The 22,248-nt window shown below is 35.1% G+C and overlaps 1 protein-coding gene and 1 pseudogene across 1 annotated transcript in view; one reads left to right on the top strand and one right to left on the bottom strand.

Annotated features, from left to right (window-relative positions):
- CSNKA2IP (casein kinase 2 subunit alpha' interacting protein) overlaps positions 1 to 22,248 on the top strand; it is a 113,693-nt gene that overhangs the window by 67,710 nt on the left and 23,735 nt on the right. The gene's annotated exons all lie outside the window — the stretch shown is intronic.
- On the bottom strand, positions 94 to 1,092 carry LOC109255354 (60S ribosomal protein L6-like; annotated as a pseudogene).

The raw sequence follows: 22,248 nt of genomic DNA on the forward strand, positions 1-22,248 counted from the left end.
AGATGGATGAAGTAAACTGGTAATTTTCAATGGGTAGAAGTAGATATCCCTATTTTGACTTTTGGTTCAAGCTATACTTTTTTTTTTTTTTTTTTTTTTTTTGATGGATCCGTTATTTAATTAGGTTCTTTATAAGAAATTTAGAACACCAATTTGTGAGGGTAAACTCCATTCGTGAGAGCAAACACAGAGTGGAGGTAGCCCTGAGCTGAGGAACGGCTTTGATTTTTGGCAGAATTTGCAAGTCCACAGCTTTCTGATCAACCTTGCGCTGCTCTGTAATCTCGTATTTCTCTTTCTCCGTGTTGAAGATCTCACCTTCCTGGTGTCTGGGTTTACGCAGCTTTTTCTTCTTAAAGTAAGCATCAATGAGGTGTTTGGGGATTTTCACACTGCTGATAGCAATTTTGGTGGAGGTGGCAATGACAAATTTCTGGTGTGTTCTACACAGAGGAACTCGATTTTAAGGGACAGAGGTCCAGTCACAAGTAGCAAGCCACTGCTTAGTTGCTTCAGGAAAACCACTCCCTTGCCTCTGTGGCTCCCAGTGAGGATGACCAAAATGGTCCCAGGAGTGATGCTAGCTCGCAGTTTCCTCACATGCTGACTGAAAGGTTTTTTTGCCGTGGCTCAAACAGCTTCCGAGGTTCATCTTCAAACACCTTCCTAAGCATTTTGCAAAGTTTAACCACTCGGGTACCACCATTTTTGTCGCCACCAACTGGTTTTGTGACAATAGCAAGAAACTTCTCCTTCTTTTTCTTTTCAATCCTGGATTTGGCTGCTGAATACTTCCTCTTGTGCATGGCCTTTCTCGAATACATAGCTGATCGGGAATATCTGCCAATTCCTCTGACTAGGACAGGGTTTCGGCTGCAGTGGGGCTTCCCCTTCTTTGGTGTTTTAGCCTTGAGGTTACCCTTCTTAACCTTGCCACCAGCATCAGCCTTCTTGGCTTCAGGTTTCTTCTCCTTAGCATCTGGCTTCTCAGCTTTTTTGCCTGCCATTTGATTCCCTCTCGGTTCGGATGGTGAAGGATTAGGGATACTGATATCTAGTCTTGCAGAGAGGCCCCACCATAATTCCAAGCTATACTTTTTAAAAAATAAAATTTAAATTTTTAAAATTTATTTCTTATTGTAATATAATTAACATATGATTGTATAAGTTTAAGATGTAGCATATTGATTTGATAAACTTCTATATTACAATATGAATACCGTTGTAGTGTTAGCTAACACCTCCAACATGTTGAATAGTTACCACTTCCTTTTTGTGATGAGAACCTTCAAGATCTAGTCTCTTAAAAACTTTCAGGTAGGGGCGCCTGGGTGGCTCAGTCAGTTAAGCGGCCGACTTCGGCTCAGGTCATGATCTCGCGGTCCGTGAGTTCGAGACCTGCGTCGGGCTCTGTGCTGACAGCTCAGAGCCTGGAGCCTGTTTCAGATTCTGTGTCTCCCTCTCTCTGACCCTCCCCCGTTCATGCTCTGTCTCTCTCTGTCTCAAAAATAAATAAACGTTAAAAAAAAATTAAAAAAAAAAAAACTTTCAGGTATATATTTCTTAATCTAGTTCCCCTGGGGAATCCTTTGAGTAATAAAGCTGCTAGTGCATTAATCCCAATTTGCCTGTGTGACTTTAATTTACTTTGATTTAGCAAGCAGTAACTAATGATATAATGCACTGGAAAATAAACTCCTATACATGGCTCTTGTCAGATATGTTTGACCTAAACTTAATGATGAGAAAACAGCTATGTCTAGAAAGTGGGATGTTCTATAAGTTGCCTGACCTGGACTATTCAAGTAGTTAATATCACAAATGACCAAGGAAGGAGCATTTGGCTCTACTGGATTGAGGGAACTAAAGAGACATGATAGTCGAATGCTATGAACCACTGGGTTTTGAAAAGATATCTAAGGAAATGGAGACTATTTATTTGTATATGGATATTGGATAACACTATTGTTGACTTTTTTGGTGTGGCAATCATGTGGTTTCATAGGAAATAGTATTCCACTCTTTGGAAGATGCATGGTGAGGTATTTAGTGCTGAAACTTAAATGATATCTGCAACCTGTTTTGGAAGGTTTGCAAGTGTAAGTGTGTGTGTGTGTGTGTGTGTGTGTGTGTGTGTGTCTGTGTGTGTTCGTGTATGTAGATAGATCGAAATAAAACAGGTCTAGCAGTGGATATAACATTTTTCAAAATAAAAATTGATACATAAGATTTTTATGTGGATGTGGCATAGAGGGTAATAAATGCGATGAATTGATAATCCTAACCCCCTTCCCCACACAGGAGTGACAAATATTTGCAAATATATGACAAATGGTTAATAGAACTAATTTGTAAGAAAATTTTATGATCAATATGAAAAGATAGCCTCTTTAATAGAAAAATGGTTAGCATAAATAGGTTATCAACAGAGGAATAAAGACAAATGGCCAGTACCTTATGAAATATTTATCACTAATAACCAAAGTCAGGAACTTAAATATAATACCAAAGTAGAAATTTTGTCTCTCATTTAATAAAATATTTTAAGATTATAAATAATGAGATAGTCCAAGGCAACAGGTACTCTCAACTGCTGGTAAAAGTAAAATATATTGGGACACCTGGGTGGCCCAGTTGCTTAAGCATCCGACTCTTGGTTTTAGCTCAGGTCATGATTTCATAGTTTCGTGGGTTCAAGCCCCATGTCAGACTCAGCTCTGACAGCATGGAGCGTGTTTGGGATTCTCTCTTTCCTCCTCTCTCTGCCCATACCCCATTCATATTGTCTCTGTCCCTCTCAAAATAAACTTAAAAAAAAAGGTACAATATATTGAGAAAACTATTTGTAAATTTGAGTAACATAGCCTAAGAAAATCAGAAATATCCATAAAATATCTACAAAGATTTTTAAAAGCAGGATTTTTTAAATGTTTGTTTATTTTTGAGAGATGGAGAGACAGACTGTGAGCAGGGGAGGGGCAGAGAGAGAGGTAGACACAAAATCTGAAGCAGGCTTCAGACTCTGAGCTGTCAGCACAGAGCCCGACATGTGGCCTGAACTCACAAACCGTGAGATCATAACGTGAGCCAAAGTCAGACACTTAACCAATTGAGCTACCCAGATGCCCCTAAAAGCAGGATTTTTTAAAGGCAGAGTATTAAAGATTCTGTGTTTTATTTCCTCATTTTTATAATGGAAAATATTTAAAATGCCTACCTCTTGGTGAAGTTATAACTGTAAAATTAAGAGGATTAAACAAGATGATAAATGCATAGTAAATGGTACTTAGTACAGTATCCAAATAGAAATAACTAATACATACCCAATTAGGGGATTATGAAAATAAATTATGTAATTTCTATACAACTGGAAACAATGGATTTGTTAAGATTGTGTTCAAAGATTTTTAGTTGAGTTTTCAAAAGAAAAAGCATGTGTAGCCTCCAAAAAAGTATTTAGTATGATCTTAATTTTATTAAAAAGTATATAAATCCTTGAATTTATACCCATGTAAAAGCATAAAAGGCAGTATATATAACAAAATATTACTAACAGTAGTTATTTAATGCTGTTATTCATAGCATTATGAACAGTGGTGTTTTTTTTTTCTAAATTTTTCACAATCATTTCATTTACTGATGTAGACAAACCCAGCAACAGCCTTACAACATTCATCTCTGAAAATGGAATATGACTTCTATTTCCTAGTCTAGATTCAAAAGATAAAACTAATAAGAAAGATTAGCTCAAGATACCAACAAAGTAGGAGTTTAGCATCACGGGAGGTGTCTTCCTATTCTTTTGAGGTATTCTACAGAGTAAACAATTAGGATGGTGTTATATTTTCCTAGAAAAATAGTGGTGTGGTGGAATCAGATGGACTTGGGTAAAAACTGATTCTGATGTCCATCATTCATGGTATAGTTTGGGAAAATTTTAACGCCTCTGAATTTCCATTTTTCCATTTGTAAACTGAAAGCAATATTCCCTAAATAAGAGTAGTATGATCTTTAAAGGAAATAATTAAAGTGGGGAAGGAATGGAAAGGGTAGCAAGAAACCAACATGTATCCAATGTCAACTATTCCAGACTTTAAGCTATTCACTTGACATGCGTAATCTCACTTAATCTTCACAAACCAGTGAGGTGCTCTGGACATAGTTCCTTGCAAAATTCATCTGACTTCAAGAGACACACTAATGTATACAGCTTGCTTTACAAGCCCTAACTGCAGATCCTGGATGAATAATGTTTCTTTTATCTTATAGCCTGAAGTGAACCGCCTTGGCAGGTGTGATGACCTGGGAGTGTAACATTTTCCCATTAGACCTTAAGTTTCATTGAGATGCCTTAATGTGAATCTATGCCAAAATTCAGAAATACAGAAGCCAAGTTGAGCCTTGTTGCTCTTCAGAGGCTTGGATGAAATAGGGTAACAGAGGCTTGAGCCAGCCACAGAGGATTGGAACTCAGGCATTCAAGAAAATGCCACTTGCATTTGCACTTTGTTTACAGGTTTTGCATCTTTCTAGTGAATCAGATTGTTCCCTATAGATTCACAGGCTTAAGTTCAGTGCATAGCTGAGATAAGAAAACCCAGTAGCATTCTGAACCCTCAGATAAATAGATCAAGATAGCTTTACAATTAAGACAGAGAGAGATCAGTAATACACTGTTATAGCTTCGAGGGTGGATGGAAATTATTATCCTTCTTTGCAGCTCCAGACTCTTACTATTCCATATCACTAAATCATAGACATTTATCACCCTTAACACATTTACTTCTCATAGGCAGCTTCTGGGTATAGAAGGAACGATGGTGAGCTTAAGACAACATAACTGTAAATCCTAACGCATTAATTTATTTATTTTCAAGAGAAGTTCTTGGCAATTCAAATTGCTTGATTAAAAAGCTGTTATATTATCATTCAAAATAAAAGCAGATTTTTTTTGTTGGCTTAATTACCAAATTAGGTAAGATTTCTCCTTTTTAATTGCCCATGCTAATAGTCTTTAGTGTATGGGCTCATATGAAACAGTATGGCATGAAAATAATGTAGAGCACCACGAGTGTCTTTCTGAATTCTCCCTAGTTTACTACATTATTAAATATTACATAAATTATTCAATGTCCTTTATATCAAACAAATATTTTTTTTTCTTGCAAATTGGATCAAAACTGAGTGGTATTATTTAAGATTACTAGACACAGATTATACAATACCTTTTTTGTTTGTTTTTTAAACTAACAAAGACCTGCCCTTAATTTACATACTTCACTGATTGAAGCACAGGGAAAATGGGAAGACAGAAAAATAGGGATGCAATTTAGTTTATTTACACAATAAATAGCTGCATTTGTTGGTATTTAATGTTTGTTTTCTTACTGTCTCTGTGCTCTGAGATAAAGATTTGAGCATGTACTTTATTCTTGGTTATCTGGCCCCAACAGAAGGTTGCCTGGGAGCTGGAAGGGTAGGCATTTAAAAACCCAAATATTTAATTACCTCTCCTGGCCTGTTCAGAATACAATCTGTTGTGCAGAGAAATAAGAGTGCTTTTGCTTGGGCTGGTGCTTGGTTGTGTCTGAGAATGAATGTTTGACATTCCCTCCATGGGATAGAGAAAAAGTCGAGAACTTATCAGCTTTGCATTGCCTCCCATTTGTAGCCATTGTAGCCCTATTATTTTAAAAAATGGGCGGTTCCTGGGGTCCCTGGGTGGTTCAGTCAGTTAAGTGTCTGACTCTTGATTTTGGCTCAGGTCATGATCTCATGGTTGGTGAGATCAAGTCCCACATCAGGCTCTGTGCTGACACTGCAAAGCTTGCTTAGGATTCTCTCTCCCTCTCCCTCTCTGCCCACCCCCCTCCCCCCTTCATGATCTCTCTCTCTCTCTCTCTCAAAAATAAATAAAACTTTTTTTTAATGGAGAAATTCCCACATTGGACATACCAAGAACCAACTACAATAGGCAAGGGGGCACATTTTTCAGTTAGATCTGATTGTTCATTCCATTTTATATTGATCTCAAATTTGCTTCCATGTAACTGCTACACGTTGGTCCTGGTTCTTCCTGAAGCAACATACAAGAGCCCTTGTTATTTTCTATACCCTAGCTCTTGTCTACTAGACACTTTCTATGATCCACAAAGGTCCATGTTAGACCCTGTGACATTTTGACTTGTACTGAATAAAACAATCATGTATTTACCCATTTGCATTACAATAGAAGATAGGAAATTCTTTCTTAAAGGTTAAGGAATAGCTCTATTTGAGATCTGAAAGAAAATACGTGCAAAGTTTTCAAATTTACAATATTTTATCACAGCATCTTTGTGGTACCATAAAGAATTTGAGAATCAGTAAAAATATGATTATATATTTTTAAAATGTGAGAAATTGAGACTATAGTAGGTTTTGTAGATGCATTTGTGAGGAAATCTCTTGACCAAACTGAATAATAAAGCATATATTTTTTAGAGCATTAGAATTCTTATGAAATCAGAATTCATCGGTGATTCCTTTGGAATGTGTGAGAGGGTGCATGTCACTGGGATGATGAGAGGTGCTTTGATGAAAGCCAGTGGAATATTCCTAAGAATTTCATTTTAAAAGAAAGGAAAAAGACCATGGTGCAGTTAACATATTGCATGCCTGTCGGTGTCTTATTCTAAACCACTCTCCACACAAGAGTAATTTTAATAATTAGGATTGTCATTATGCTACTGCTGACAACTTCCAAATGTCTACAGGGAGCTAAAGGTCTGTGTGTGTGTGTGCGTGTGTGTGTGTGTGTGTGTGCATGTACCCGTTTGTGTATCTTTATCCTGTAGTTTTTAGCAGCATTTAGTATGGCATAAAATCATATTTCACTAGTTACACCCTGCTATAGTCAACGAGGGGAAAGTGAGGGGAAAGGAAGGGAGAATTCTAAGATTAGTGTTATTTGAAATTAGGCATTTGGTTCATTATTATGGTTTCTTTGTGCTTTAAAATTTCTTCTCTTGAATATGAAGAAGACTTAATGACAAAGAGAACTTTTATAAATCTCTTTAGTAAAACAAACACCAACAAGAAGTTTTTTGCTTTAAGTGCTAAGTCTTTGATGTTCCTTTTAGAGCAGTTGAAAGGATGTTCTGAGGTCCAGAAGGCTCTATAGGCAGTATGCAGAATGAAGGCAAAGGAGAAAAATCATGCATTATCTCTTACACTCACACCTCACCAGAATCACTTGGGAAGATATTGAAAAATACTGATCATGCCCAGGACCCTCTCAGAAAATTTCTATTTTAGTCTGAGATGGGGCTTGGGTACTGGTATTTTTTAATATCTCCCTAGGTGATGCTAATGTGTAGCTAGGGAATGGAACAACTAGTCTATTTTAGAACATCATAAACATAAAAATTTTTACCTGCAAAGTTCACACTTGAATTAGGCACTTTCATGAAGATACATCTCACTGTCTCTAACTAGTTGTGATGCTTTATTTATATCCAAGAAATATGGTTGTTGGTTAATAAATGACTAACTTAATACTGTACCCATTTATCTTATGTCTGGCTATCACTTATGAGTAAGACTGAATGGCTAATCTGCCTTTCCTATGCTACAGCTCTGCCATTCCTGCATCGAAGGTGGGCATTTTTAATTGTCCTCACTCGCCCTTTAGCCTACATAAAGCATCATAATCTTTCTCCATGTTGCATTTAAGGCAGCCATGACTGATAAGTCAAAGTTATTATGTAGTATTATCTATATACCACTTCTGCACTAAAGTTAGAGCACCAAGCATTTCTTTGGAAAGATATTTGAAATGAGATTTATAAAAGTTAAGTGTTCACTGATTGCAGTATGTATAATAATAAGCTATATTTTTGTTATTTGTTATGAACAAATGGGGATAAACAGTCATAAAATTCTACAGCCAAGGGTAGCTCAGTCGACTGAGCGTCAAACTTCCACTCAGGTCATGATCTCACAGATTGTGGGTTCGAGCCCTGCATTGGGCTCTGTGCTGACAGCTCAGAGCCTGGAGCCTGCTTCAGATTCTCTGTCTTCGTCTCCTTCTCTGTCCCTCCCCTGCTTGTGCTCTTTCTCTCAAAAATAAATAAGTAAACATTAAAAAAATTCTACAGTAAAAAATGTTTAATCATGAGTAGATTCTTTCATGAGGGTGACATAAGGGAATTTAGAGGGAGAGTCAAGTGCAAAATTCTGGAGAAACAAAATTGGATATTTAAGTTGCATTTGGTGCCCAACTAAGGGCTACGTATAGAAATGTATATACTTGGGTTATGACATGTTGATGACAGATAGGAAAGGGTGAGTTAACAAGAATACAAAATGACTTGGTAGGCATCAGTGAAACAAATGTTTGGTCCAATCTGAAATGGTCTCTTGTTTATTTGTATAGGATCCATCTTATAATAATAGGAACTGGGGAAAGCACTAAAGTCATAAGCAAAACATCTGACACTAAGTTAAAATATTTTAAATAAAAATTGTTATTGGGGCGTCTGGGTGGCTCAGTCGGTTAAGTGTCCAACTTCAGCTCAGGTCTTGATCTCACGGGTTTGTGAGTTCGAGCCCCGTCTGGGGCTCTGTGCTGACAGCTCAGAGCCTGGAGCCTGCTTCAGATTCTGTGTCTCCCTCTCTCTCTGCCCCTTCCCTGCTTGTGCTCTGTCTCAAAAATAAATAAACACTAAAAAAAATTTTTTTAACTGTTATTAAAACTAAAATTTAAACATTAGGGAATATATTTAAAGAAAGTATATGTAGGGGACATTTGTGCAGGGTACATGTAGAACTTATTCATCATATCCTTTTTTACTCCTCTTATCTTGGAAGAGAGATGTTTTAGCTCCTTTTTAAATTTCTTTCTGAGGATTGGATCCACCTGGTTTGTATACTTTACTTCTCCATAACTTATATCCTTAATAAGTGAGAAAACCCCCTTTTTATGATTGTACTCAAAGTCATTGTGTCCATATCCTGGTTTCTTCTTTCAACCTTGAAGATACCATGTATGTAGGGAGCCTCACTGTAAGTTTGTCTAATATTATCAGCCCACAAGGCAGCACGGCCTCCATATATAGCAACACTGTTTTGCTACAATTAAAGCTTCTCTTGAATTAATGTGACTTTATTTTATATTTTCAGTACTTTAAAATTATTTTTATTTTACAGAAACACAGCACTTTTCCTCCTGTCGAGAAACAACTCCACCAGCATATATGACCCCCAAAAGCCATCTGGATTTGCCCCTATCAATGTTGTGAGCTTGCTTATAAGGACAACTTTTAATAGAAACTATCTTAGGGGCGCCTGGGTGGCTTGGTCGGTTAAGCGTCCGACTTAGGCTCAGGTCACGATCTTACGGTCCGTGAGTTCGAGCCCCGCGTCAGGCTCTGTGCTGACAGCTTAGAGCCTGGAGCCTGTTTCAGATTCTGTGTCTCCCTCTCTCTCTGCCCCTCCCCTGTTCATGCTCTGTCTCTCTCTGTCTCAAAAATAAACGTTAAAAAAAATTAAAAAAAAAAAAAGAAACTATCTTAGAAACAAATTTACTCCAAGGATCTGTATATTTTTCTTAGAAAAAAATTTAATAATTATTTCAACAAAATTTAAAGCATAGACGTAATAGCATAGCAGTAGCAAGAATTCATGAGCTATTTAATTCCTTAATTAGAAAATTGGTCTGTCTTTTGCTGTATCTGACAATATGTGTGTCTCTTAGTATTTCTTAGAGTTTTTTGTTAATATTTCTCTGTATGTTTGAGTACGTGTCTTTGTATGTCTGTTTATTTTGTTTCTACATGGCTCTCCCTAGGTGAGCTTGTGAAATATTTATAAGGAACTTTATGTCATCTATGTGTGTCTGCACATTTGACTACCTGGGTAGTCTACAATGGGCAGAGCACTCGTTTTTCTCTTTATCCTCCTGTATGTTCATCTGTTTAACTTTTCCTTTATTTCACTTTCCTCATTTCATTCTTTTCCCCCTCCTTTTTTACTTATTGTGTGTCTTTATTTGTCTAATTGAATAGCTTTAAATTTTTGTTCTTAGACCTAAATGTGAGTGTTTTGGGTGGTTATATCTATCTACAAACAAACAAACAAACAAGCAAACAAACAAACACAGAGCCAGTTCTCTGTTCCTCTCCTACAACACAATGTCAATTTAGTTAGTTGCCTTTTTCTTTTATGGCTTTAATGAGGTGTTTTTGTTGTTGTTGTTGTTTTGTTTTTTACTGAGAGAGAAAAATAAAGATTTTTCCACATCCATGACCTAATAGCCATCCTACAAAAACAAAACAAAATAAAACAAATCAAACCGAAACCAAAACATGAATACAGCCCTGGAATGAAACATCTAAAAATAGTATTAGCTTAACAACTATATCAGTAAGAACAAAGTAAGTATCTTTCCAGAAAAAGCAATTGTTACTCTGATGTGGAAAAATTTTAGATTAATTTTTTTTTACATATCTAAGACACAACAAATATTTGGTCTACTGTTGCTCCTTTATTTTCTTCTTCTCCCATTGTTGTTGAATGAATGCAGGCAGGAAAGGCATCTTGGCAGGCTAGCAGCCCCTGGACGGTCTTATAAGACACACATTAGAAAAGTTAGCATTTCTGACCTATGTTCCTTTCAAATTCAAAATCTTCCCCAACTTATGATGGCATTATGTCCCAATAAACCCATTGTACGGTGAAAATATTGTAAGTTGAAAATGTATTTAATAAACCTAACCTATTGAACATCTTAGTCTAGCCTGCTTTGAAGGTGCTCAGAACAATTATATTAGCCTTCACTTGGGCAAAACCATTAACACAAAGCCTATTTTATAATAAAATGTTGAATATTTCATGTAACTTATTGAATACTGTCCAGAGAGTGAAAAACAGAATGGTTGTCTGGGTGCAGAGTGGTTTTAAGTGTATCAGTTGTTCTCCCTTGCGATGGAGTGGCTGACTGGGAGCTGTGGGGCACCCAGATCATGGTGAGGAGTATCTTACTGCGTATCACTAGCCTGGGAAAACACCGAAATTCAAAATCTGAAGTATTTTCAGTATTCTATTGTATGCATATCATTTTTGCGCCATTGCAAAGTCCAAAGTTGTAAGTTGAACCATTTTAAGCCACGGATAATCTGTGCAAGCTTTGACAAACAACTTTTATTAGGCCTTTTTCTTTATAAGTAGCATTTATAATGACATAGCCATTTGAAAGTAAATTCGAAAACAGCAAAACAATAAAAAATAATATAACTCGAGTTTCATCTATCTTTGAACCACTTGGACAGAAATGTACATTTTTGGATTTAGTTATGAATAGTAGAACCAGATAATCAGTTTAGACAGTAAACTCCACGAGGGCAGGGGACCTTGTCTGTCTGGTTTACCGCTTACTATTTGTGTCTAGCACTTATTGCCTCATACTCAAGTAGATACTTAGTAATTAGTGGTTGGACAAATTCAAACATTTAAAAAGCAATTTTCTGTTTAATCATCAAGATCTCAACCACAGAAGAGTCTTAGAAATTGGATAATTAACCTCAAGTCTAATCCTTGTGGTCTAAAATAATTGTGGGTAAGATCTTAGTTTTCTATTTTGGGGTCTTATATAGTTTATTACAAATGATATGGGATAAGAAGAGGCACATATAATTATGTTCTCACTTTTACTGACAGAATAGTCTGATTAATTTGAAAAAGTCTCAGATAATATGGAAAACAAAATGCTTTATCAAATTACAAGAAGCCCTGGTGAGTGGCGGTTCCTTGTCTCACCTCCTTTAGTTTCTCCTTTATAGAAATAAATTCTATTGCCTTTAAAAAACATTGATTTATTTCTTATATTTTCCTTTTAAGATCAAATTTTCCCTCTTGATTTCTTTTGTGCTAGAAATTAGGATGAGATTTCACCCTAACATTTTACTTTTCTGAAAAAATAGCCATTAAACAAGAAAATATTTATTGTGAACTAATCTATTTAACTTCTCATTCTTCCAACATGTGAAGAGTCTCGATGAGTATCTGGGATCTTCTCTAACATTGAATACATGTAGGGGTTTCAACTCACAGGTTTTAAAAATCCCAGCGATTAGTGTTTTTTTGGTGTTTTTTTTTTTTAATGTGTTCTGTTTAGATTTCTGGTTTTGTGCCACAAGCTGAACAATTTTAACAAAACAGTTGATGGATTAATAGATTGATGAACACCTTCATTAATTTATTTTTTTCGTTCATTGTCCCTATGCAGTACATACTGTAATGTTCACAGAAAATATAAGCATAAAAACAACGATTGATGTTTGTATGGGCAGGATATAGAAAGTGCCTCTCTATGTTAAGGATCAGGAGAAACAGAGACTGACAGGTACCCTTTTGTCTACTCCCTGTTGTTTTGGCCTCTTACAAGTTGTAACATAGGGATATTTAGGTTTCAGGAAATTAGAAGATTCTTTCATCTCATGGCACAGACTAGAAGTTATGTGGCAGATCAGGAAACTATGTTCAGCAGCAAGGAGTAGATGAAATGGGCCTCAGCAGCAGAATGGGCCCTTACAGCACAGGAGAATCTCATTTTATAGGTAAGGCTCTGAGGCACCTACGCTATGAAGAAAACCTGGCCAGTGTCTGTGCTCTCCTGTACCTGCTACTCTTTGTTGGCTGTCCCCTAAAGACATTATATTTTACATGTCACTCTTAGAAAAGAGGCAGTTTACTTGCATAGAGGGTGAATGTTTTCCCCAGAATGTAGAAAGGTAGTGTCACTATTAACCTCTTACTGGGATATTTCTCTCAAGTGAGTTTTAACCTTACCAGCATCTTGGTCAAACTGTAGTAGATTGTTTTACAATTTTCTCTCCTTTTTTTTTTTTTTTTTCCTGTTAATCTTGCTTCCTTCCTATCTTTGTCCCTCACTCTTCCTCTTGGAGAACTTTAAACTGCTCTATTATCTGACTAGTCATGGTGATATACTTGTAGATTGTAATAGGTAACAGTGCTGGGAAGGCTGTCTTGTCTTCAGAAATCATAGTGCAAAAGGGGTGCCTAAGCACGCGTAGGAGAGGTGTGTTATTCTAGAGTATTTATGTTTTCTCAGTTTTGTGAGAAACTGCTCTTGAAGCTAGTAATAAAATACTTTTGTATTTCCACTTGACCCCTTATATTCTGGACATGTTAAATGAGAAAATTTTGTTGGAATAATCTACCTTTGAGGAGATGAGGCCGCAAAAGGAGGAGCCCAGATTTCACCATTGAGAGAGACTCTAGAACTGGGAAGAAAAAAACATGGGGGAGAAAAACTCTATAGGTGTTGATGTTAATTTTCAGTGTGGGAAATAAGGAAGAGGGTTTTGTTTTGTTTTGTTTTTGTTTTTTGTTTTTTGTTTTTTATAGGGACTGCACTGAACTGATAGATCAATTGGAGGGAATTGCCAATTAAAAATAACAGATATGGAATCTTTCAATCCATGAACATAAAACGTGTCTTGATTTATTTTGGTCTTTAATTTTCCAACGTTTTGTACTTCTCAGTGTACAATTCTTAACCATTTCCTGTTGATCTCTACATGTTTTATTTTTTTTGATGCTATTGCCAATGGGATTGTTTCTTAATTTCATTTTCTGATGTTCATTGCTAGAATATAGAAACACATTTGATTTTTATGTTGATCTTTTTTCCTGTGCACTCACTAAACTTAGTAGTTCTGGTAGTTTGTTGTTAATCCCTTGGGATTTCTTATTTATTTATTTAGTTTTTAATATTTATATTTTTTTGAGAGAGAGAGACATGGAGTGTAATCAGGGAAGGAGCAGAGAGAGAGAGGGAGACACAGAATCCAAAGCAAGCTCCAGGCTCTGAGCTGTCAGCACAGAGCCTGATGAGGGCCTCGAATTCACGAACCCTGAGATCATGACCGGAGCTGAAGTCAGACGTTTAACATACTGAGCCACCTTGGGATTTCTATATACAGGATTATACCTTTGGTGAATAAAGACAGTTTTTCCTTTTCCCTTGCAATATGGATGCTATTTAGTTCTTTGTTTATTTACAACATGGACAGTGTTGGAGACGATTTATTTTTGTGGATTCTTACTTTTTCTGTCATAATAAAGTATTAAATTAATTCTGGGAGGGACTTGCTATTTGTCAAAATTTGAAGTGGGGGTTGGACTCAAAATTCAGTTAGGTAAGCAAACCACTTATGTTACACATAAACTTACCAGGAATTTTCAATTCCCTGCGGAACATCTCATGATCTTTTTAAGGGTTCTCTTTGTCATTGGTTTTTATTTTCCACCCCCACTAAATTCTTGGTTTTTCTACTATCTTGGAATTTTTACTTTATGGTTTATATTCTGTCTATCCACTGTTCCTTTGGTCAAATTAACTATAAAATGAATCTTCGCATGTAAGAGAACTTTATTTATTGTAAAAAATTTTATTCTTTCTCAGGGAAAATTATGATACACATAATTCTCAAGTGAAAAACAAATAAGGAAACTTAAAATCATATACTAGAATGTTTGTTGTTGACATCCTTTTGACTATTTAATATAGGGGACTTCTTATTGCCTTTGTTAAGATACATGGGCCTGGCTACTGTCACCACTGTGATGGTCCCTCTCTCATTTCAACTCTGTTGTATTCACTTAACTCTTCCTTTAAATTCTTACTCGTCTGTTATGCAGAGAATTTCAGCTCTTACTTATCCCTACTTTCAAACCTCGTTCCAGGCCTAACTTTTCCTATGGAATGGCTATTATATTTAGTTAAATGAATGTCTGTTTGCTGAGTTCATAATTCTTGAAAGAAGGTTGTACTCTGAAATATTTTTTTTTCTATCTTAAATTGCCATAACATTTTGGACTGAGTTCATGTGGCAAATTCCATAGGAATAGACTTGGTGAGCTTTCTGTAGAGTGTTGATGAACCGGAGTCAAAAGCTGCTGTAATGGAGGTGTCTTCACTGTGTGGTATAGTATGATCTCGTACAAAGTTACTATTTTACTCCTCCTAAAGGTGTCTGAGGGCAACTCAAAAGGGGCATTGTACTTGAGGGATACAGTTTTAAAAAAGGACTAAAACTTTCAACTTTAACTAGTGATAAGTGTTTTAAAGAATAAAAATATAATGTTGTATTAGAACATCTGTGGAAGAACTTTATTATTTATTTCATATCATTGTCCCAAAGTATGCAAATTTCTGTCATTGGCTTTTACATGGGTAGATGCCTACATCTTTAAAAGTCACTCATCAAGTGTTGATATCTATATTTTAACTCTTATTAGTTAAGGAACATGCAATTATTGGACCAGGTCTTCCTGGATTTAGTGTATCAAGAAGTGATACCTTCATGAATTACTTATTTCCAGCCACAATCTTTAACAAAAATTTTTTTTTTCTGCATGTGAAAATCCTATAACATAAACCTAAAGACGTGTAACTGTGTAACTTTTATGGAACAGTTTATGTAAGTTTCTTATATGCTCTTATATAAGAGATGGAGAATTGAAAATGTTTCCAGCTTAAGGAATGAATCTAAAGAGGCAGACATAAATGAAGATGGTTGAGTTTCAAATGCATGTTATAGTTTTAATTTCTTTTTAGAATCAATCTAAAACTACAGCAGAAACTTTTTATGAAGATCTGTATACACAGAGATGCATCGTTAACATTTCACTTCAGAGATGTTACTCTAGTAACAGAATTATTCACCTGAATAGTTTTAAGTAGTATGTAATTAACTGACAAAAATTAGATAGTACATAAACATAATAAAAAAGTCACATTTTCTGGAGACTAGCAATAACTGTATTAAAACATACATGACAGGGGTGTCTCTGTCTCCCTAGCTCTCTGCCCCTCCCCCGCTAACACTATCTCTGTCTCTGTCAAAATAAATAAATAAATAAAACTTAAAAAAACATATGTGATAATGCTGATTTACTTTTAAAAATACTTTGCAAATGCCATTTAAATCAAATGTAACTAACTCTCCGTGGCATTTAATATTCCAACTAATCTCTGCTTCTCTCTCTTTTTTTGCATCAAGATGGATTAAAGGTAAACCAAGAAACGCTCTTCTTTCTTTCCAAATGTTAAGATGGTACCAAATCTAAATAAGCAATAAACATAAATAGATATAATTCATGTGTTATACTTCGAACTTTTAAATTTTTATTTTTGGAGTTAGATTTGTCCATTTATATCACTGCTAATCATATCCTAAATAACTGAAACTGACTGTATTCCATGGACTCAGTTTTCTCATTCTTTGTATAGTAATATACAAATTTGACGGCAGAAAATATATTCTTTCCACAATAATGCTACCTATGTTGAGTGTTCTAGATGACAGACATAAAGTTACTTCATTGCTACAAAATGCTGGTAATACTAGTACCAATAATAGTACTAACAGTAAAAGCAGTAGTAGTAATGTAATGTAATAAGCATTTGTATAACACTCTCAGTTGTATAATACATTGACATATTCTTTTGGAAATTTAATATTCAAATCATTATTATTATTTTCATTTGACAGAGGATTGTTTAGAGATGCAAAGAGTTTGCTTTTCCACCAAGATTACTTGGTAGAACTCCAGCCAAAGTTTCCAACTTTGAGACTTGCATTCCCCTTGTTACGCTACGTGTTATAGGGTAGTAGGCAAGTTTAACAGTCTTGATTTTACCCCATAAAGAAGCTGAAATCTTGAGAAGTAAGTGATGCATTCATTAAATATTCATTTATTCTGCACAAATACCGTGCGGGCAACTTGCTAGTTGCAAAGGGACCAGGAATATATGAACTGACGTTTCAAAACAGACATTCTAAAATATTTTCACATAACAGACACCTATTTTGAAGGTAAAGTAGTCCTTTCCTAAAAAACAAACAAAACACAAAAGGATTTCTAAGATGTTTCTTGATATTTTACAGAACTAAGAAAATAATGAATATTTAAAAACTTGCTTATGCCTTGTTTGAATTAAGATCACCATATATTTGTTAGATATCATAAATGTACTAAATGTTGCCCTAGTGAGCAGAGTTAAAATAACTTTCTAAGTGTATATGTCAAGTGTCTGTGTAAGTACTAGGAAGAATGAATACTCCATAGTCTTGCTACTTAATTTGTGGTCCATGGACAACAGCATCAACAGTAAATGAGGGCTACATAAAAATGCAGATTCTCAGACCCTACTCCAGACTTAGTGAGTCAGAATTTGTATTGTAGTGAGACCCCAATGTCATTATTATGTTCACTATATACTAGTCCATATAGGTAAGGAGGATCAAGGATTTATTGGAAATAGCATGGTATAAAACCACACTGAAAATTTTAAAAGGCAGGTTTTGAAGGCTGCATATGCAAGTAAAATGCTATGTGATGTATAGCAAAGAATGCAATTAGATGAGACTTAGCAACCTCACCTCTAAGACAAGATGATTAGACTAGATGTTCCTAGCTTATTTACATTTCTCTATCTGCATTTATTTTTCTAAGTTAATTGGTACATAATAATTGACTAACAACATCTTCAGAGAAGCATATAGTACTCCCCCTTATCTGTGGGGAATACCTTTCAAGACCGCCACTGGATGCCTGAAACCACAGATAGTACCAAACCCTATATATACATATACATATATATATATATATATATATATATATATATATATGTATATATATATATACATGTATACATATATATATACATGTATATATATATATTTATCTACACACATACACACGTATATGTATATATGTATGTGTGTGTATATATAATATACACACACATACATATATACATATAAATATACATACACATACATACATACAATGATTTTTCCTATATATACATACCTATGATAAAGCTTAATTTATAACTTAGTCACAATAAGAGTTTAAAAATAATAGCTAATAATACAATAGAATAATTATAATAATATACTGTAATAAAAGTTATATAAATGTCGTCTCTCCCTCAAAATGTCTTATTGTGTTGTACTTACTCTCCTTTTTGTGGTGATATGAGACGATAAAATGCCTACTCAATGAAATGGAGTGAGGTGAATGATATTAACACCGGTGTTGTAACATAACATTAGGCTACTGTTGACCTTCTAAGGATATGACAGAAGGAGGATCATCTGCTTCTAGATGATGGTTGACCGAAGGTAACTGAAATTGTGGAAAGCAAAACTACAAATAAGAAAATGGGAGGACTGCTGTAATATTTGTGTGTATCTAAGCAATTTATAAAATAATTAGCTCTTCTGAAGTCGGAACTGTGGGACAGCTTACTTCCCCTTAGGTCAGTACCCCTGTTAAGGGTTTGCAGATACTGGCCCTGAATTTTAGATTTAGAGTTCCATTGGTTACACATTTCTTTTAACAATCTCAGGAGGCTCATGCTTTATTTGCATTCTTTGTTTCCATGGGCCGATGGTTAAAAACCAATACCAGAGCTGACTTTGCTTATTGTCATGTCTCTTAGCTTTGGCCTTTTTATACAGTGAGCCTGGACAATGAGACAGGGAGATATACCTCTCAGCTCTGCCCTTGAAGGGGAGTCTTCATATTGATGTTATTTACTTTCTTAGGCAGGCAGTGCCCTGCAGGACATGTTTGAGGAATCCAATAGGAAGTAGCTGGGAAATGCCAGGTGAGGGTTCCTTTCTCTACTTTACTGACTTTTCCCTTTCCTAATCTTATTTCCTGCTGTGCTTTTTATTACTATGACTTGGCTTACACTAACTTTAATCTAGGGCGGATAATTCATCATTTGCAAACCTCCAAATTATCTGATATTCAGTCTAGCTGAATATCTGGCTCTCTGAACAAGACGATTCTGTCTTTCCCTTTTGGTTTCAGATGGAATAGCTGGGCTAAAGCTTATCGTTTTCTAGTAGGTCTTTACTGAAGGTTTTTCAATTCACCAAATTCTATAGAACTTGACAATCTTTTAATTAATCCTCTAAACTCTTGCCTTTGTAGGTGCATTTTCTAAAAATTTTCAGGTGGCAGTTTGACGTCTTGATATTCTATTTTACATGCCAGGCTAATTTTGCAATGAAGGATTAGGGGGACTCTTTATTGCTCAGCAAGGAATGCTCTAACTAGTGTTAACTCTTCCTGTAAGAGAAATTTGAGAGGATATTGCATCTACAAACAAGAGAGGGCTGCCATATACATGTATACAAAAAATCTCTCATATAACAAGAGTGTGCTCCTAAAAATTAAGTAAAAAAAAAAAAAAAAAAAAGGAAATTCCTGAAGAGTCACATTCAGTAGAAAGCCAAAAAAATCTATTAGTTATCAGGAAGAGAACTTGATAAATTTGAGAAAATATACCAGCATACAGAGGAGAGACAAAGATATAGAAAATGAGAATAGGCAAGAGACACAAATACAGAGCCTCCAGTATTAGGACCAATACTGGCTAGTAAGAATTTCAGAAGGAGAGAATAAAGCCATTGAGGAAACTGATTATAAGAGAAATATTCCAAGTTTTAGAAGAGCCAATCTAATGGAAAGGATCAAATTAAATAGCAATGATTCGAAAGTACGTGGGAAAAAAACCTCACCCACATACACATCATACTCCTACCCCCGATACACACACCTTACCTATATAACAGTGACATTCAGACTTCCAAGAAATTCAAGAAAGCATTTAAACTTTTGGAAGTTTAAATGATTTCCGAAAAAAATATCTTTATTTCTAAATAGAGGAGTGACTTTATTTAGAAGTCTGTTTGGACCTCATTTCAGCAATATTGAATAAGACATAATAAAGCTAAGATTCCAACATTTTAGAAAAATTATTTGGAGATGCACTCTACCAAAAAATGTTGAGAAAAATAAATGATTGGGCTTAAGGAATTAGTGGAAGTTATTCAGGAATATGATTCATAACATTCCAAGATAACAGCAAATTCAGCAAATGTATAATGAATTGGTCCAACTCATAATATGAAGTTAGAAGTTTTTGAGTAAAGTTAGGACACTTTAAACCAATTTTCAGGATATATTCTAGAAATTCTTGATGGATTGTAGGTGTGTATCTTCTAATAAGAAAAATGAAAATTAATTGGCATTCTGGGAAATAAAAAGCTCTAGAAAACATTCCCAAAGCAAAATAAACAAGTATGTGGCATGCTTTTAGAAAAATAAAGCAATTATGTATTGATTAGATGATTCAGGAGAGACAATACATGCTATAATTCATGTAACATATCTTTATAGTTTTAATAGATAACGGTTCTAATTTGTTCTCCATGATGTGGTGTTGTATTTTCCTCTAAAAACATGCTATTTTATAGGATATTTTAATTGTAACATTTATCTTACAGTTTCTCTAAAATTTTTGTATTTTATTAAAAATAGATTATGCTTTTACACAATTGAGATGCCTTCTAATTTTTAATGATATACTTTATCTTGTTTTTGCCAAAAAACAAAACTATGCTCATTTACAAAACATATGCCTTAAAGAAATTACACACTAGTGACCCCAACCACTTAATATTTTTTCAATTTTCAAATTTAGAAGAAGGCTTTAGGAAAGGATTTTTATTACCAAGAAAAATATTTACCTAAGGTTTAGTAATTTATCTAATTTCATATGTCAGTTGATTTCTGTTTAACTCAAATTAATTAAATTACATATAGAATACATATAGGAGGAAATAGAAAATATGAAACCTATCTATCATCTCTATGAAATTTAATAGATAAAGAACTGAATAAAAATTTTCACAATACCTACAAACTCATTTGGGTCAATAACCAGTAAAGTAAAACAAACTATCTTGAAATCTTACTAATAAAAGTAATTATGATTTAATTTTTAATTAAATTTAATTTTTTCTTTGTAGTACAGCTTAATCTATCAGAAGGAAAGCTGAATTCTCCAAGCTAAAGTTAGGGCAGGTAAAGACAAGGAGATAGCATTAGCTGAAGGAAAAACAATCCTAAATTCTCAAATTTCTATCAAGCATCTTCTCTTAATCATTCTCTTTCTTGACAAAAGAGCAGTCAGGGTTGTTGTGAAAAAACAAAACAAAACAACAGTTGTAAGGTAAAAGCAGGTGGCAGGTGATGGATCCCTCCCCAGAGTTATTTTTACAATTCCTACAAAGCAGAGATTCAGGGAGAGGGGCCCTTGTGCAAAGTTGGGTCTGGCAACGCACAGAAATTTAGATAACAATCACTTTGAACACGGATACCAGGTCGTGAAATTAGGGGAAGACCAAAAACTGCTAAGATATTTATGGATTTCTGTATCGCCAAAGAAACTCCAAGGCTGATGGTAGTCTCAAAAGTTCAATCCTCAAGGCAAATTCTATGTTAACAAATTCCACCTAAGAGGAAAAGGGCTGTTAGAGCTCTTGAGTCTCATCTTAGATGTGGCCGTAGAAAAGATCAAGGCCCATAGAGGTTAATGGGGAGGAGGGTTCAGAAAGCAGAATTCTAAGCAGGTTCTTTTGTTTGCCTATAGCATCCATTCTGCTTCACTTCCTACTTCTTAATGAATATTGTTGAACATTCCCAATATTGTGAGGTATCCATCCCTGTTCTTTCCAGCCGAGTGCTACAAACTTTTTTCTCAACTTCAGGAGCTAGAAGTTGAATATGTAATTCTATTTTGATAATCCCAGTTTTCTTGCCAGAAATTCACTTAGGAATGGACAAGTGATTTGATTCTGGCTGGTGAGATGAGATGTGAAGTTCACTGGTGTGCTTTTGGAGGGACTTAAAGTTTCCTAAGAAAGCGACAGAGGAGAAAAACTCTCTTGACTGTCTCTGACTGTTTTCATGTGTGCCAAGATGAGATGCTAAGAATATCTACTATAAAATCATCCGGCCACTAAACTGAGAATAAGCCAAAAACAGCGAGAAAGCAGAGCCAGTTCATAGGTTTACGGAGAAATGGATGCTATCCTCACTCAGAATCCATTACCCCTCTGGATTTAATGCTCTGTGAAATATTCCATCATTTGTTAATGAGGCAAGTGGGATTTTCTGTTGCTTGTAGCTTTAAGAAATATCCTAACTGAGCATTCTCAAACACATACAGTATTATATAGACATGGCTCAAATTTCATTGTCATATGGCAAAGGTTCAAAGTAATTTATTGTGGATATTCTCTTGCCCAAATTGCTAAATGAAAAAAATCTGGTTCGTAAAGATTGTAGGTCAAAATCAGGAGAACATCTTCAAAC

The sequence above is a fragment of the Panthera pardus genome, unplaced genomic scaffold (genome assembly GCF_024362965.1).
Source record: "Panthera pardus isolate Hobbes unplaced genomic scaffold, ASM2436296v1 HiC_scaffold_16, whole genome shotgun sequence".
Taxonomy (NCBI): Eukaryota; Metazoa; Chordata; class Mammalia; order Carnivora; family Felidae; genus Panthera; species Panthera pardus.